Source organism: Pleurodeles waltl, chromosome 10, assembly GCF_031143425.1.
Source record: "Pleurodeles waltl isolate 20211129_DDA chromosome 10, aPleWal1.hap1.20221129, whole genome shotgun sequence".
Taxonomy (NCBI): domain Eukaryota; kingdom Metazoa; phylum Chordata; class Amphibia; order Caudata; family Salamandridae; genus Pleurodeles; species Pleurodeles waltl.
In genome coordinates this window covers 3799732-3819202 of record NC_090449.1, presented here as the reverse complement: position 1 = coordinate 3819202, position 19471 = coordinate 3799732, and the positions used below count along the sequence as shown (strand labels likewise).

The 19471-nt window shown below is 48.7% G+C and overlaps 1 protein-coding gene across 1 annotated transcript in view; it reads left to right on the top strand.

Annotated features, from left to right (window-relative positions):
- CCDC22 (coiled-coil domain containing 22) overlaps positions 1 to 19471 on the top strand; it is a 147257-nt gene that overhangs the window by 97033 nt on the left and 30753 nt on the right. The gene's annotated exons all lie outside the window — the stretch shown is intronic.

The following is a 19471-nucleotide window of genomic DNA, read 5'->3' as shown; positions in this document are numbered from 1 at the left end:
AAACTCATATATACATGTGTAAAACAGCAATGCAGGCTATATTCATAAGCTAAAATGCTTTATTTCTATGAAGTTTTTGTTTTGTTTTTGTTTTAATCATTATAAAATTACAATAGAGAATAAATATCTACCCAAGCCCCCAAAACTGGGCTTAGGGAAATAAGCAGCAGCAATATCTAGAGAAAAAACTACATTGAAAAACAATGGAGCATTCTCAGCCAATAGGCTGCATGCAGGTTAACACAGGAGAACCATAAAAACTTTGGCACCGTGCCTTTAAGACCCTGAGCACCTCCAGTATCCCACCATGCCTCAGGGGTGAAGGAAAGGTGACAGTTGGTTCACAGTTAGGTCAGTTCTTTTTTCCGGCTTCTTCTGAGAGGATCCTGGAGCATTGAGCTCTCAGTTTTTCTGAGTTTTTCTCAGAAAAATACTTAAAAACAGCGTTTTTTCCTGTTTCACTCAACATCTAACATCTTTGTCTGAGTTTGGCAGTTTTTTCCTGACAGAAAAATGCCTTCCCTTTTTGTCAAATGCCCTTCTTGTGGGAAGAAGGCCCAGTCAGATCCACACTCTGTTTGTATTGTGTGCCTGCCTCAGAGTCACTGCCCTGACACTTGCAAACACTGCAAGAATATGTCAAAGAGGACTCTGAAGGACAGAGAAAAGATCAGACTTCATGGGCTTCACGAGAGGCAGAAGACATCATCCTCTTCGCTTCCCAGGCAGCCAACAGGCCAATCTCAGGAGAGAATGGCTAGGTCGACGTCAGCAGGTAGGAAAGTACCTGTTTGTTCCCCGTCGACGTCGTCGCTGCCACCATCTCACCGCCATAGATCGCCGTCGACGGCGACCCGACCGACGTCGGAGGACACGGCGTTGAGAGAACATGGCCATCGCAGGGGCATATCTCCGTCGATGGTAGCCCGCCGATCGACGTCGAGCCATCACCGGCGTGCCCGTTCGCCGCCGAAGACCTCACGCCCCCCGACGTCAAGAGACACAACATCGAAATCGCCACGGCGGCAAGAGCGACATCCGCCGTCGGCCACCCACCGCTCCACGTCGAGGCACACGACGGCGAGCAGGTTAAGGTCCAGAGATCGCCGTTCGACGTCGAGACACTCTACGTCGAGACACTCTACGTCGAGGCACTCTACGTCGAGGCACTCAACGTCAAGACATTCAACGTCGAGGCAAGAACAACCGGCGTGCCCTTTGACGTCGGCACAGCCGTCGACTTCGACACAGGTTTTACCTGTCTCGCAGGGACTAGAACATCGTCCTCCAGCAGATAAGGCTGCGCTTTCTCCAGTGGTCTCCATACGGAGCGATTCATCTCGTTCGAGAGCGGCATCATCGGGGCATGTTTCACCCATCAACTTATCACCAAGATGGTTGGAGAGCCTTAATAGACCAGCGGCCTCCCCGGATTCACAGTACTCACCAATGTACTCTCCTACTTCTAATGGATACAACTACCTGTGGATTCCTCACCTCATGAATACTCCCATGGCGCCAGCATTCGACGGAAATCTTCTTACTAGTCTCTGCACGTCGACGAGGACGTCACTGTCGCCCACGCGACGCCGTCTGACGTCATACAGGCAATAAGAGGTCCTCGACGACGTGCGGACGTCAGTTCCCTTTTTTCCGTGCATTCGAAACGGTTATCTTCGAGGGAGCAACTGTTACTCTTGCGGTTACAGTGTATATCTTGCTGCGTAGTCTTTTGCTGTGGAAATAATGTCGCAGAGAAAGTCTGGATTTAAGCCTTGTCGTGAGTGTGGAGGCAAGATGTCGGTGACGGATCCTCATTCCGATTGCCTTTGGTGTTTGAGCTCCGACCACGACGTCTCGACTTGTGATTCATGTCAGCACATGAATCCAAAGGCTCTTAAAGAACGTGAGGCGAAGCTGTTTATGGCCAAGTCAAAGGAGAAGCATCACAAGAAGTCTTCTCCAAGACATCGGCGTCATCGAGACTCCCGGCGCCGTAGAGAATCTCGGCGTCATTCAAGGGAGGCTCGTTCCAGGTCTCCGGATCGGTGCCGAAGAACATGGGAGATCAGCCCCACGGTTACGCCGCATCCTTCGACGCCGTTGCCTTCTCCGGCGTCTCCAACTTCACCTGGACAGGCGTCGGTGATTGAGGTATTGGAGCCTCAAGTGTTTTCTCCGGCGCAGACGCCGAGGCCGGCGTCGGGGTCGCCTCCGAGACAGGCACCCCAGTATCCGGCTTTTCCCACCCCTGGAGCCGATAGTTCCGCATTCTTGAATGCGATGTATGCCATCTTCCAACAGATGGCTCCAGGGGGTGCTCCGGCTGGGCCTTTGGCCTTTTCTTTGGGTGATCCTGCGCCTCTTCGGCCGGCACCCTTTATGCCCTTTCTCCCGTTTGGGAACGTGGGCTCGGCGCCAGTGTCGGCGCCGGTGGCCGCTCCGGTGGCTTCGGAAGGATTGGCCCCAGGGATTTCCATCCCGTCGACGTCGAGATTTCGGCCTGTGACTCCGGTGGGTCCATCCGTTTCAACTGCTCTTCAGTCGGCGCCGAAGTTACCTGTGGCGCCGGATGCGGCGTCGGTGGCTTCGGAAGATCGGCGCCGATCTCCGACTTCGGCGGAGGCATTGTCGACTCCGCGGATTGAGCAACGACTGCATTCAAGGAGACGTGCTCTCCGGGTACTAGAAGAGCAGGAGTACCAACGAGCCCTAGAGGAAGGAGAGCTAGAGGACTCGGGTGATGGGCTGCGTGGACTGGAGTCGGCCAGTGGGCTGGACACTTCCCCTGAGTGGGACCTTTCGTCCCCGGGGGAATATACTGAGGAGGCTGCTTCCTTTCATGCAGTGGTACGGAAGGCAGCTAGTTTTTTGGACCTGCCTTTGCCGGTGGTGGAGGCGAAACAAAACCTTTTGACAGAGGTGTTACATCCGGCCTCAGCCGCGGCGGAGCCTCTGTTACCTTTTAATGACGCTCTGCTGGATCCGGTTTTAGAGGTGTGGAAGAGGCCGGCATCTTCCCCAGCAGTTCACAGAGCCGCGGCCAGGAGGTATCGGGCGGCTCCAACTGACCCTGGTTTTCTGTCCAGGCACCCTACGCCGGAGAGCTTGGTGGTGCAGGCCTCCTGTTCGTCCAAGTCAGCGCCTGGTTCTTTTCCGACGGTGCCTGGGGACAGAGATTCAAAGAAGCTAGAGGCGCAGTCGAAGAAGATTTTTTCGTCCTGCAGTCTGGCGTTAAAAGCCACCAATGCAACCTGTATCCTGGGGAGGTATATTCATGCTCTGATGGATGACATCTCCTCTTCGTTTACAGAGCTTCCCCAGGGTCTTTTGGATCTTGTCTCAAATGCCCAGGCTGCTGCGACCCAAATTATCCAGACGGGACTGGATACCACCGACTCGGTAGCCAGAGCAATGGGCACAACTGTGGTGGCAAGGAGACAGGCCTGGCTCCGTAACTCGGGCTTTTCGGCTGATGTACAGTCCACATTGTTGGATCTCCCGTTTGATGGGGACAAACTGTTTGGGGCTAAGGCTGATTCGGCCTTGGAACGTTTTAAGGAAAGCAGGGCCACGGCTAAGTCGTTAGGGCTCCAAGCTCCTTCTTCCACGGCCTCTTCCAGATTTTTCAGGAGGTTTCGTGGATTTGGGCGTGGCTCTTCCTCCTCTTCCTTTCGGGGAAGATATCAGCAACCTGCCTCTTCCCATCCCTATAGATCTTTTAGGGGGAGAGGTAGGGTCCGCACCAGAGGAGCCTCTCAGCAGCACTCTGCCTCTTCCTCATCCTCTGGCGGGGTGCAGCAGGGGAAGCAGCCTTAGGCTTCCACCATTTCCAACTCACGCCTCTCCTGTAGGGGGAAGATTACAGCATTTTCTCACCAAATGGGAGACTGTTACGTCGGACAATTGGGTTCTCAGTGTTGTGGGAAAAGGCTACACCTTTCCTTTTCGGGAGTTTCCGCCCCTCATCCCGCCCCGCCCTTCGTATTGTTCACAAGAACACCTCCTGTTGCTAGAACAGGAGGTAGAAGTCCTCCTTTTAAAGGGCGCGGTGGAGTTGGTCCCGGAGCAGGAAAGGGGTCAAGGAGTTTACTCAAGGTATTTCCTGATTCCCAAGAAGGATGGTCGTTTGAGACCAATTCTGGACCTGAGGATCTTGAATTGGTTCCTCAAGCAGGAAAAGTTCAAGATGCTGACCCTAGCACAGGTGCTTTTGGCGTTGAACATGGAAGACTGGATGGTGTCTGTCGACTTGCAGGATGCTTACTTTCATATCCCGATACTCAAGTCACACAGGAAGTATCTCCGGTTTGTGGTGGGATCGCAACACTATCAGTTTGTGGTCCTTCCGTTTGGTCTTACTTCAGCACCTCGAGTCTTCACGAAGGTGATGTCGGTGGTTGCGGCAGAGCTCAGAAGGAAGGGGATAGCAGTATTCCCTTACTTGGACGACTGGTTGATCAAAGCCAAGTCCCCGGAGCTTGTGTTGCGTCATCTGCAGTCAACAACCCAGTTGTTGTTCGACCTGGGTTTTTCGGTGAACGAGCCCAAATCTCACCTAGAGCCCTCTCAGCGCCTCCTGTTCATAGGGGCAGTACTGGATACAACATTGGGTCGGGCCTTTCCTCCGCCTCAGCGGATTCAAGATATTCAGGATTTGGTTCCAATGTTTCGAAATGGAGCGGTAGTTCCAGTCCTCAAGGTCCTTCGTCTGCTCGGTCTTTTTGCCTCCTGCATTCTGTTGGTCACGCATGCTCACTGGCACATGAGGGCTCTTCAGTGGTGCCTCCGAAGGCAGTGGTCTCAACACAGAGGGGATCTAGAGGGTACTGTCAAGATCTCCAGAGATGCTGCTGTGGATTTGAAGTGGTGGATTGTAAGCAACAATCTTTCGCAAGGAAAACCGTTCCAGCAGTCGCCACCAGTGGCCACAGTCATAACGGATGCTTCCACTCTAGGGTGGGGAGCTCATCTGGGGGATCTGGAGATCAAAGGTCTTTGGTCTCCAGAGGAACAGATTTTTCACATCAATCTGTTAGAATTACGGGCTGTACGTCTGGCTCTCAAGGCCTTCCTCCCTTCCCTTCGTGGTCAGTCGGTACAGGTCCTAACGGACAATACTACCACGATGTGGTACATAAACAAGCAGGGAGGAGTGGGGTCGTACCTTCTCTGCAGAGAAGCTCTTCGACTATGGTCCTGGGCAAAGGACCATCGGATTTGCTTGATAGCAAACCATCTGGCCGGAGTTTTGAACGTGCGTGCGGACAGTCTCAGTCGCCACTTCTCGGCAGACCACGAGTGGCGTCTCCATCCAGATCAAGTCCGTTTAATCTTCCAGAGGTGGGGGTTTCCTCGGGTAGATCTGTTCGCCACTCGAGAGAACGCGCATTGTCCGTTGTTCTGCAGCCTTCAGTATCCGATGCAGGAAGCGTTGGGGGACGCGTTTCAAATGACCTGGTGCGGCCAGTTGCTTTACGCGTTTCCTCCCATACCCTTGATTCCTCGAGTATTGAGGAAGATTCGCCAAGACCGGGCTCTAGTAATCTTAATAGCTCCGGATTGGCCAAGGAGGGTGTGGTACTCCGACCTTCTCCAACTCTCAATGTGCCTGCCGCTCCGTCTCCCTTTCAGGGCAGACCTCCTCTCGCAGTCGCAGGGGCAGGTTCTACACCCCAACCTCCAGAGTCTGCACCTACATGCCTGGAGATTGAACGGGGCAACCTGAGTTCCTTCTCTCTCCCGCCTGAGGTAGTGGATGTTATATTAGCGGCCAGGCGACACTCCACTAAATCTATCTACGCTAATAGGTGGTCTAAATTTGTTGCGTGGTGTGGAGAGAGGCAGATTGATCCTTTGCATGCTCATCTATCGGACGTTTTGTCTTTTGCTCTATCTCTGGCGCAGAAAGGTTGTGCAGTGGCTACCATTAAAGGTTATTTATCGGCCTTGTCAGCCTTCTTATGTCTTCCAGACCAACCATCTTTATTTAAATCCCCTATTGTTATCAGATTCTTGAAAGGTCTTCTAAATCAATATCCTCCAAAGCCATTCGTTATGCCGCAATGGGATTTGTCCTTAGTCCTGACTTTCCTTATGGGGTCCCCTTTTGAACCTATGCATTCTTGCCCCTTGAGGTATTTGGTTTTAAAAACAGTCTTCCTGATAGCTATAACATCAGCAAGGAGAGTGAGTGAGTTATCAGTAAAACCCCCTTATACAACTTTTTATGGGGATAAGGTGGTGTTGAGGACCAAGGCTGCTTTCCTCCCGAAGGTTGTTTCACCCTTCCATTTGGCTCAGGCAATTACTTTGTCCACGTTCTATCCTCCGCCTCATCCTTCCAAAGAGGAAGAAAGATTGCACCGTCTGGACCCAAAGAGAGCGTTGAGCTTCTTTATCGATAGAACAAAGGATTTCAGGCTGGAGGATCAGCTGTTTATTGGATACGTGGGCAAGAGGAGAGGAAAGGAAGTCCACAAGAGAACACTATCCAGGTGGGTTGTTCTTTGCATTAAAATATGTTACTCTTTGGCAAAGAAGGATCCTCCTGAGGGCATTAGAGCTCATTCCACCAGAGCTAAGTCGGCCACTTCGGCCTTGGCCAGAGGTGTTCCTGTGGTCGACATCTGCAAGGCCGCAACTTGGTCGTCCCTTCACACTTTTGCAAAACATTACTGTTTGGATTCTGAGGTTAGAAGGGACGGCCATTTTGCACGGTCAGTGCTGCAGGATTTCTTGGTTTGACCATTTAGGCACCCACCGCCGGGCGTGGTACTGCTTTGGGACTCTATTCATGAGGTGAGGAATCCACAGGTAGGTGTATCCATCAGAAGAACGAGTTACTTACCTTCGGTAACGACTTTTCTGGTGGATACATTAGCTACCTGTGGATTCCTCACGGTCCCACCCGCCTCCCCGTTGCCTTTCTGGTCTTACCAAGTAATCCTTGAGTGCGCTCCTCTTGGTCTTTGAGGGTGCAATAGATGTATATATAATATATTTATATATATATATGTATATATGTATATATCTTTATGTATATACTTGGTGTGTGTATATATTTTAAAAGAGAGAGTTTTATATATATATATATGTACATAAAAAGATTTACAGTTATTCATACAATGTGGTGTATTTTTACAATATAATGGATGTTGCCTTGCTCTTTCATTGCATTGCCTGGTTGTTCTCATGCACGTAAAAAATGATTGGTACTGACGTCCGCACGTCGTCGAGGACCTCTTATTGCCTGTATGACGTCAGACGGCGTCGCGTGGGCGACAGTGACGTCCTCGTCGACGTGCAGAGACTAGTAAGAAGATTTCCGTCGAATGCTGGCGCCATGGGAGTATTCATGAGGTGAGGAATCCACAGGTAGCTAATGTATCCACCAGAAAAGTCGTTACCGAAGGTAAGTAACTCGTTCTTCCGCTCTCCCGAGAACACCATCACCGACAACGCGGGCAGAACGGGCTCGTTCTGCTCCTCGCCAACCGACCACGAGACCTGGGCACTCTGTTACAGCGTCTCGCAGCAGGTCGCGTTCCCAACGGCGATCTAGGTCACGATCACGACACAGAAGATCACCCTCTTGGTCGTCGTCAGGATCATCTGTCGGACATTATTCCCCCACCCTAACAGATTCTCCACCACCTAGGGTCTCACCGGTGGATGACATTACCACTTTTAATGAGGTGCTGTTAAGGGGAGCGCAGAAGTTAAATATAGAGGTTCCAGAACCATCTACCTCCTCGTCAGTCATTTTTTAGACTCTGCAGCATAGAACAGTGTCGAAAAAGCTACTGTCGCTAGTGCCTGGTTTGTTGCAGCCAACCATGGACACTTTTTTGGCGCCAGCCACCCTCAAATCTGCCCCGGCCAGGATTCTGAAAAAATATAAGGCGCCTGAACAGGACCCTTTATTCTTAAGAAAGGACCCGCCACCGGACTCTGTAATATTGGCCGCAGCCCGAAAAACCCACTCGGTGGCATCATCCTCCACGGTCCCACCGGACAAAGAGAGCAGGCATCTAGACTCTCTGGGGAGAAAAATGTGCGGCACGGCGGCATCTGTAATGAAAGTCTCCAGCGCTTCTGCACTCCTGGGCAGGTATGACCGTTCTCTGTGGAACTCCCTCAACAAATTCACAGAAAAGTTGCCCAGGGAAGACAGACAGGATTTTCAAGAGATCCTGCAAGAGGGATGTCTGGTATCTAACCAGGTCATCAGCCCAGCGGCAGATGGGGCAGACTTAGCTGCACATGGGTACGCACATGGAATCTGTGCAAGAAGGTCTTCCTGGCTGAGGCTAACTGGTTTAAAACAGGAAGCACAACAGCGCATCCAAAATCTCCCATTCAACGCGAACTCGCTGTTTGGTACCCATGCGGATGAAGAAATGGCCCGTATGAAGACCGAGGTGGACACCATGAGGGCAGTAGGCCTGGAAAGGAAGAAAGACTACAGGCGGAGGTATAGGCCTTATGACAGGCGCCCTTTCCAGCAGAGGGTTCAAACCCCTCACTGGTCCCAGAGGCCTCAGCAAAGGCAGGGACGCCCTCTTTTTCAGGCTCGAAAGGCCACAAGGGAACGAGGGTCAAGTAGACCTCAGCAGTCCAAACCGAAAGCGCCGGCCAAACAATGAGTTCTCGCTTCCCTCGACACTGTACACCACTCCGGTGGGGGGAAGTATCACAGGTTATCTTCACGAGTGGCACTCTATCACAAAAGACAAATGGGTGCTCAACATTGTCGAAAATGGCTACTCTCTTCTTTTCAGACAGCCTCCACCACACTTGCCACCAGCCAAATGCAATCCATCTCATCTCAGCCTGCTGCGCAAAGAGGCTCTCGCCCTCTTACAAAAGAAGGCAATAGAAAAGGTTCCACTTGCGCACAGAGGAAAGGGGGTTTACTCCCGTTATTTTCTGGTGGCGAAAAAAGGCCGAGAGGGCGTTTTCAGACCAATTCTGGACTTACGGCTGCTGAACAAGTGCATAAGAAAACAGAAGTTCAGGATGCTGGCTCTTCACCAGATTTTCCCTCAGCTACATCAGGGAGACTGGATGTGCTCCATCGACCTGCAGGATGCATATTTTCACATCCCAATAGCTCCCAAGCATCGGAAATTCTTGCGCTTCCAAATAGCCTCGCAGCACTATCAGTTCAGAGTACTACCATTCGGCCTGAAATCTGCCCCCGCGTCTTCTCGAAATGTGTGGCAGTGGTAGCGGCACATCTTCGAAAACAAAAGATCTTCATCTACCCATACCTAGACGACTGGTTACTGAAAGCTTCCTCTCAGGATCAGGCGACAAGCCATCGGGACATTGTGCTCAAGGTTTTCGAGTCTCTAGGCCTTCAAGTCAACTACCAAAAGTCCACCTTGGTTCCAACACAGAACCTTCACTACCTGGGAGCTATACTAAACACAGAGCTCCAAAGAGTGTATCCTTCGGAGGAACGACTAATATCAATAAACAGGAAGTGTCAACACCTTTTAAAATCCGACGCACCTACGGCCCGTCAGGTGACATCGCTGCTGGGCTTCATGGCATCATGTATTTTCATTGTCCCAAATGCCAGGCTGCACATGAGGCCCCTCCAAGAGGCGTTGGAGAACAACTGGAGCCAAAGGACAGGTCGCTGTGAGGACAGAGTGCGGCTACCGATAGCAACACTTCAGTCATTGCAATGGTGGATGCACAGACCTCACCTGTCAGTAGGTGCTCCGTTTCACCAGGTAATTCCATCCGACATTCTGGTAACGGATGCGTCTCTTCAGGGATGGGGGGCTCATCTGGGTCCCCTTCAAGCTCAGGGCCTGTGGTCCGACAAGGAAAAGAAGTACCACATCAATCTGCTGGAACTCAGAGCGGTCCATCTGGCTCTCAAGTCTTTTGTTCCATCGATTCAGGGGAAATCTCTCCTAATACAAACGGACAATACAACCACAATGTATTATTTGAACAGACGGGGGGGACGAGATCCCTACCCCTATCTTGAGAGTCCCAAACGATATGGCATTGGCTCCTGGCCAGAGGAATGTCACTTACAGCGGTTCACCTGCAGGTCAACAAAACGTGGAAGCAGATTTCTTGAGCAGACACCTAGAGGACGCCCACGATTGGGTCCTACACGACAAAGTCGTCGAAGACATCTTCGCTCAATGGGGTCGGCCTCAATTGGATCTCTTCGCAGACGAAGTAAACAAGAAATGCCCAGACTTCGCATCCAGGTTCTACCGTCCGGGATCTCGAGGGAATGCCCTGTTGATCGACTGGTCAGGGATATTTCTCTACGCCTTTCCACCGATTCCCCTCATACCGGCAGTGATCAACAAACTTTACAGGTCCAGCACCGGAATGATTCTCATAGCGCCACAATGGCCCCGTCAATTCTGGTACACAGATCTCCTCAACCTATCGGAAAAACCTCACAGGAGGCTGCCGTGCAGACCGGATCTTCTGAGCAGGATGGAGGGCAGGTTTCTGCATCCCAACCTACCCTCTCTGAGCTTGACAGCATGGCACCTGAATTCCTGCAATATGGGCACCTAGGGACAGGAATGCATGAACATCTTGAAAGAGTCCAAACGACCTTCCAGGCGGCGTTCTTACGCTTTTAAGTGGAAGAGATTCTACGTATGGTGCTGTCAATAAGGTCAGAATCCCATACGGGCTCAGGAGGATGTCATACTGTCTTACTTACTTCATCTGGCAAAGTCCGGTCTGCAGGTATCATCTATTAAGGTACCTTTGTCTGCCATTACAGCCTATCGTAAGTCACCTTCTCAGGAATCCTTCTTTACGAAACCAGTAGTCAAGGATTTCTTAGAAGGTTTGAAAAAAGTTTTTCCGCCCATTCGGAGACCCTCTCCTCCATGGGAACTGAACATAGTATTGTCAAAACTTATGGGCCCTCCTTTCGAACCTATACACAAAGCCTCTTTGCAACACCTTACGTGGAAGACGGCTTTTTTGGTGGCCATTACTTCCGCGAGGAGGGTCAGTGAAATTCAGGCTTTGTCTTCCAAAGAACCGTACACAGTTTTTCACGACAATAGAGTGGTTCTGCGGACTCACCCATCTTTTCTACCGAAGGTGGTGTCAGAATTCCACATCAATCAGACTATCTCTTTACCGACTTTCTTTCTCAATCTGGAGACTCCGGTGGAGAAAGCATTGCACTCCTTAGATTTGAAAAGAGTGCTGAAATTTTATTTGGATAAAACAAAATCGATTAGACATTCCAACCACTTGTTTGTAAATTATGGTCATTTGAGGACAGGAGAGGCAGCATCTAAACGAACGATATCAAGATGGATAGTTTCTTGTATTGTTAATGCTTACCAGTTGGCTAACAAACAACTACTAGCTAGGCTTAAAGCGCATTCCACAAGGGAAAAAGCAGCTACCGCTGCCCTCCTTAACAATGTTCCAATATCTGAGATTTGTAAGGCTGCTACATGGAAGTCTGTACATACATTTACTAGACATTACTGTTTGGACTCAGATGCAAGAGCAGATGCCCAAGTGGGGCAGGCCTCTCTGAGAAATGTATTTGCATGATACATGTATATATTCCTGCACTTCTATTAGACAGTCCGCAGAGTTTAGGGATGGGCTTGCTAATCTATTCAATGTTTATGACTATTGATGAGTATCCCCTGGAAGAGAAGGATAAGTTACTTACCTGTAAATCCTAGTTCTCTTCCAGGGGTATCCTCATCAAAGTCATAAACAACCCACCCTCCTCCCCGGACGCACGTCTCCTAGAAGTGCAGGACAGACTATCTTTCGAATCGGCTACACAGATTGTCACCGTAAAAAAGTACTGACCTAACTGTGAACCAACTGTCACCTTTCCTTCACCCCTGAGGCATGGTGGGATACTGGAGGTGCTCAGGGTCTTAAAGGCACGGTGCCAACGTTTTTATGGTTCTCCTGTGTTAACTTGCATGCAGCCTATTGGCTAATAATGCTCCATTGTTTTTCAATGTCGTTTTTTCTCTTTTTTTCTCTAGATATTGCTGCTGCTTATTTCCCTAAGCCCAGTTTTGGGCGCTTGGGTAGATATTTATTCTCTATTGTAATTTTATAATGATTAAAAAAAAAAATGTTTTAAAAAAAGTACAACTTCATAGAAATAAAGCATTTTAGCTTGTTTATGATTATAGCCTGCATTGCTGTTTTACACATGTATATATGAGTTTAGTATGAAAGATATGTCTACTAAAAATGCTATATATATATTTTTCGTGCATATTTCATACTTTATAGGTATATATTTTATATATGCTCCGGGGTCCCCGCACAAGGGCGGGAATATTCAATGTTTATGACTTTGATGAGGATACCCCTGGAAGAGAACTAGGATTTACAGGTAAGTAACTTATCCTTCCCCTCTATCTCCCACGGACCATGTTGTCTCTCAATCTGAAGGATGTTGTCTGTGTAGTGGATATGTGCAACCATCGGCCTTGGTGGCGCTTCTGGCTTGTAGCATGTGGGGGTGACTTGGGACTCGACGCTGTCTTTCAGTGGAGAAGAGCTGCGGGTATGCTGCCTGAGAATATATTATCAATTATCAGTTTTCTAGGAATAATTCAACCCTGTGTTCTTCCAGCCCTGTGTTCTTCCAGTTTTTCGAGAATCCCTACTTTCTTGTGTTCTTGCACCTCAAATAACAAATAACAGTGCACGCGGCACAAAAAATTACTCTACACTCCGGTCTGACAATTGATTTACTGAGTGAAAAATAATCTAGGGTAAAGTCTGCCTATGCACATCATGGACTTCGGGAGGAGTGAGTCAAAGCTTCTTCGAAGAAAAACAACTTGTATTGTCCGAGCTGTACACTAAATGACGGGTATGTAGAGCATGTGAATCCACACCACTGTACGCTGCAGAACGATGCTTACAGGATAATTCGCTGAAAAAAACACGTTCTATTTAGGCTAGGTGCTAAGACCGTAACTTGTGATGTAAAACAAATAGCAGAAAGTTACTAAAAAAAGACAAATGTTAAATTTAGTTAGGTGTTCAAATGAGACAATAGCTATTGTTAAAAACACCCAAAACACTAAAATACAGCACTTAGAGTTTAGTCAACTAACTATAAATCGGGGCCCCATTATGCCGGGAATTATTCAAGCGATTGACTTCAGTGAAGATTCGTAAAACACATAACCAGGGTTTGAGGGTTTATCCAGTATTGGATCTTTCATAAATTCACATGCTTGAATCATCCCCGTCGTCGAAGTGGGAGTTCCACGGTACATAAAATAGCAATAAATAATATTTTTTTTTTTTTTGCCATAGGCTATAATGGAGTCAGAGCTTGCTCATATAGCCTATCCATGTCCTTTTGTGAAAGGACCCAAACCTGCCTGCTGTCCAATCAGGCACCAGCACCCTCTAGAACCTTCTCCAGAGAAGCTCCCTTCCTCAGATTTTCTACCGCACGTCGTGTGAAGGGAGTCTCCCTGAGCTCTGCTCAGTTTTTTCTTCTACTTCAGAGATTTTCTCTCAAGAAAGCTTCAAATATGTCAGATTCTTATAGAAAAGGCCTTTTCCGCCCTTGCAAGACCTGTGGGAAGAAAAGGCTCCATGTGGATGACCCACATAAAGAATGTTTGTACTGTCTCTACCCACAACATCAGGTTAAGGACTGCAAAATATGTCGCACCTTCTCCACAAAGACCCTCAGAGACCGGGAGGGCAGACTCCTGACATGGTTACAGGCCAAATCCTGTACTTCAGGTGAGGAGAGTGGGTCAGAGAGGCCACATAAAAGGTCCAGATCTGAGGACCTAGGCCACATAGAGAAATCCAGAAAGAGGCAGAAATCTCATCATGGGAAGGGCTTACAGACTTCAGTCTCCTCTGAGCCTTCCTCTCCTCTTCAAAAGAAGGAGTCTTACCATCTATCTCCTTCTTCAGAGCCTTCTACTTCTGGAAAGATGACTCTGAAAATTAGAACAACGACGACGACACCGTCGACGACCGTGACGACGACGACGGTACCTACATCTACTGTCTCCACTTCATCGTCGACGAGACCGTCGTCAGCGTCGACGACCTTAACATCGACGGTAAGGGGTCCGATCCCTTCTCTCCAGACTCCATCGGCACCGTCGACGACTGCCCCGTCGACTATAACCTCACCCACGTCATTCTCATCGGCGCTATCGCTATCGACCGGGTCAAAGAAGCTACCGTCGGCGAGACCATCGTCGGCGAAACCATCGTCGGCGAGACCACCGTCGACGAGACCACCGTCGACGGAAAAATCTGCACCATCCACGGCTGCATCAACTTTCACGCCATCGACAGCAGTGATGCCTAGTGGACACGTTGAGGCCATTCCTACCTCTTCCAGGTCTCCAGCTCTCCGAGCCATGGTCAGCATCAGAAGTCTACCTGCACAGGACGTTTATCCTACCGACACATCTCCAAACAAGGTGTCGGCTTTACTACCCAGTCATCTTCTTGACTGGGAGGAATCGGACGAAGGTCCTTTTGGAGATGCACATAGCCCTTCGCAGCTCCATGTCAAATATCAAGATGACGATGAAGAGAATGAGTATGAACAGTATCAACCATACTACTCTCATCAGGACCAATACTATGAAACACGGGAGCCTCAACACAGAGACACCGTAGAAATGCCTTCCTCCTTAATCCAGGATTTACAATCCATGCTTCAGGATTATAGGAGAAGGTTTCCAGCGGAAGGTCAACCACCGGCGCCGGTCTCTACGGTGACGCCAGGTAATGCTCCTCCTCCTCCAGCTACTCCAAGATCAACATCACACTCAGTGTTAGCTGCACCCCCCAGAGATGAAGGTTCCACTTCAGGGGAAGAAGAACAAGAAGAAGGAGAAATTTCTACTCCACAACATCCTACAGAGGAATGGGATGATTACTTGGCCCCCACTCCTTCTCCACCACCTCCTCGCCCCTCTGATTCTCCGCCCGAGGACATAGGTGGTTTCTATAATCTTGTGGACAGAGGCGCAGTACGTTTCCACCTACCAACATCTGTCTCCCAATCGGAATGTTTCCTGCATGATTTCAAAGAACAATCACGGAAGTCGGTACGGTCCATTCCGATTATTGATTACATTTGGAGCGAGGGCACAAAGATTATGCGGAATCCGGCTACTGTTCCTCCAGTTCCACAAAAACTGGATAAAAAATATAAAGCGACCCAAGATTCTCCGGCATGCCTTACTGGCCATCCAAAGCCTGATTCGGTCATCTCACAGGCTGCTCAAAGGCGCTCCAAAAATCCATCAACGCCTATCTCCACTCCTCCAGACAAGGAAGATCGCAGACTGGATAATATAGGCAAAAGATTCTCCTCAATGTCTGCAATCACTGTCAGGGCAGCGAATTCATTAGCAATTTTAGGCCGATATGATCGTCAGATGTGGTCCGACATGCAACCTTTCCTGGACCTCATCCCAGAAAATAAGCAAGAAGAGGCACGAAAGATCCTACAGGAAGGTGAGCGTGCGTCGGAAGAGATTATTGACTGCGCTCTGGACATAGCCTCTACTGGTTTCCGCCAACTAGCGGGCGCCGCTGTCTTACGACGACAAGGTTGGCTCAAGGCCACATCCTTCAGACCAGAAGTGCAGTCCCGGATTCTAGACATGCCTTACGATGGGGAATCTTTGTTTGGCAAACATGTGGATGACGCACTTCAAACCATTAAGACGGACACAGACACGGCCAAGTCCCTGGGTACCCTGCAGTACAGGAAGCAGCCCTTTCGAGGGGCTAGAGGGAGAGGTTTCACCTCATTTTGAGGTTCCTTTCCTAGACAGTACCAGCAATCGCAGTACAGGCCTTCATACCATCAGCAGTACAGGCAATCATCGACTGCCTCCTATACCAGACAGGGAGGGAAACGAAGACAGGGGTCACAATCCAGAGATCAACCCAGAAAGCAATGATCTTCCACAGGCACCGGCTATGCTCCCTCAATGCCCGCAACATCAACAAATAGGAGCAAACATTTCCAACTTCATCCAAAGGGGCTATAGAGGCAGTTCCTCTGCAGCAAAGAGGTCTCGGATTCTACTCCCGTTTTTTCCTCATAAGGAAGAAGTCGGGAGAGTGGCGTCCTATATTAGACCTCAGGAAGCTCAACAAGTTCCTTCGGAAACAATCCTCCAGGATGATCACATTGTCAGATATCTTGCACCTCTTGAATCCTGGAGATTTTATGACAACCTTAGATCTCCAGGACGCCTACTTCCACGTTCCAATACACCAAAAACATCGCAAATATCTCCGTTTTACAGTAGCCGGTGCCCATTATCAATTCAGAGTCCTGCCATTTGGCCTCAAATCAGCTCCAAGAATCTTCACGAAATGCCTTGCCCCAGTCGCAGCCTCCCTCAGAAGCAAGGGTTTCCAAGTGTTCCCTTACCTGGACGACTGGCTCATAAAAGCTCCGTCATCTCTACTAGCCTCAAAAGCCACAGATGCCTGCCTAAGACTATTCAACAGTTTGGGTCTAACAGAGAACCTACAAAAGTCAGTCGTGTTCCCCGCACGCAGGAGAGTTTTCCTGGGAGCAGAATTGGACACTATCCAAAACAAGGCATATCTTACCCTAGCAAGGCAGCAGAAGCTGACTCAATTGGCTGTCACAATCTCCGCAAGAAAGTTCGTTTCAGTACGACTATTCAAATCGCTTCTGGGCATGATTTCCTCAGCCATAGTCTTAGTACCGCTGGCAAGACTCAAGATGAGACCTCTACAAGAAGAACTACAACTCCAATGGACCCAGTCACAAGGATCCTTCGACGATTTAATAACCATCACACCAAGGATTTGGCAGACGTTAGAATGGTGGTCCCACATCAACCACCTCTCCCACGGTCTAACCTTTCTGGCACCTATAGCAGATTTCGTTATCACCACGGACGCCTCCCTGGAAGGATGGGGAGGCCACTTACAGGACATGCGCATTCAAGGCAGATGGTCCAAGCTCCAAAAACAGATGCACATAAATCTGTTAGAACTGAAGGCGATTCATCTTACGCTCAAAGCTTTTCTGCCACGCATCGCAGGATCATCCGTGTTCGTCAGAACAGACAACACAACAAGCATGTTCTACATCAACAAGCAGGGAGGAACAAGATCCCTCTCCCTCTCAAGGGAAGCTCAGTCTCTCTGGAACTGGCTCACACGGAACAACGTCCGCCTCAGGGCAGAGCACCTGGCGGGGGTCAACAATGCTCTAGTGGACTCTCTCAGCAGGACAGACGACAACTGTCACGAGTGGGAACTCAACCAGGGGTCGGCCGATCCTAGACCTGTTCGCCACCAACCTGAACGCCAAATGCCAGTTTTACGCCAGTCGATACCCACTCCCGGGGTCGTGGGGAAATGCTCTTTTGATAAGATGGTCCGGGATCTTTGCATACGCTTTTCCCCCCATTCCACTGATTCCCAGACTTCTCAGGAAAATGAAGACCGAAGGCTGCAAGATCATTCTCATAGCCCCCAAGTGGCCGAGGCAGTACTGGTACACGGAGCTCCTCCTCCGGTCAATAGCCAATCCAGTCCGTCTCCCTTGCAACCACAATCTTCTATCGAAGAATCAGGGTCTCATCTTACATCCCGACCCAACTTCACTGCACTTGCATGCTTGGCTCCTGAGTTCAGAGAGTTCCAAGATATGAACATCGACCAAGAATGTAGGCTCATATTATCTAAAGCGCGAGCGGAGAGCACGAATAAGACATACAAATTAAAATGGAAGAGGTTCTGTGTTTGGTGTTCTCAGAACAATTTTCACCCATTTCAAATCAATCCTGAGCAAATTCTTCCTTACCTGCTCTCCCTTCCCAAGGCTGGTCTTTCCTATGCATCAGTCAGGATTCACCTAGCAGCTATAGCCTCTTACAGACGATCGGCTAACATGCCGTCTATTGGTTCAACCAGAGTCATCAAACAGTTTATGAAAGGGCTGTTCCGCACCTTTCCTCCAGTTCGCTTACCTCCGCCAGAGTGGCACCTTAATATTGTTCTCTCCCAGCTCATGAAAGCCCCTTTTGAACCCATCCATAGAGCTGAACTCAAGTACATCACCTGGAAAGTGTCAACCTTGCTCGCTCTCACCTCTACCAGAAGAGTCAGTGATATACAAGCGTTCACTACTAAAGAACCCTTTTTAGTTTTTTCTGAGGATTTCGTTATGCTCCGAACCAATCCCAGATATATTCCCAAAGTTCCATCTTCATTCCACCTCAATGAAACAGTTATTCTACGAACCTTTTTTCCAAACCCTACTACGATAGCAGAGAGGACTCTCCATTCTTTGGACATTAAACAATGCCTAAAATTTTACCTGCAAAGTACCAAGAACATCAGGAAATCAGACCAACTCCTAGTATCTTATTCTCTGGGACGTCAGGGAACAGGAGTAACCAAGGCCACTATAGCCCGATGGATTTCTTCCACAATCCAATTTTGTCACACCAAGGCAGGAAAACCCTTGACTAGGCGCCCGAGAGCCCACTCTACAAGAGCAGTCTCCACATCGGCTGCTTTGTTTCAAGGTATTGCCCTTGAAAAAATTTGCCAGGCTGCGACATGGAAAACCACGCACTCCTTTACGCAGCACTATTGTTTGGAGTCATCACAAAGAACAGACTCTCTAGTAGGACAAGCTGTGCTACGCCATCTCTTTCATTAAGGTGAGACTTTTCCTTAGTTATAGTCATATGGTTTAAGATGCAGATAACCATGTTTCTATTGTGTTTCCTGGTGAAATATCTAAAGTGTACGTATGTATGTACTTATTAATGTGTATACAGATAGATGAATTTTATCTATATATATATATATATATATATATATATATATATATATATACACGTACTTAGAGTATCTGTATTCCTTCGTAACTCACGCTCAGAAATGTATGAGTTTTCTATAAATGTTATTATTATTATTATTATGATTATTATTAACTATAATTGAGATAGAGGGTCTTCATGCTCGCACCCTCCACCCACGCTGGATACAATGTTTATCAACCATACTGCTGTCTATTCAGATTCAAGCATGTGAATGTATGAAAGATCCAATACTGGATAAGAAAACAAGTTACTTACCTGTAACTACAGTTATCCAGTATTGGTATCTTTCATAAATTCACATGCGACCCACCCTCCTCCCCTTTGATGCTCGCATTCCTCTCAGGTTTTTAATTTTTCACTCCCGTGCTGGAAAATCTGAGGAAGGGAGCTTCTCTGGAGAAGGTTCTAGAGGGTGCTGGTGCCTGATTGGACAGCAGGCAGGTTTGGGTCCTTTCACAAAAGGACATGGATAGGCTATATGAGCAAGCTCTGACTCCATTATAGCCTATGGCAAAAAAAAAATATTTATTATTTATTGCTATTTTATGTACCGTGGGACTCCCACTTCGACGGGGATGATT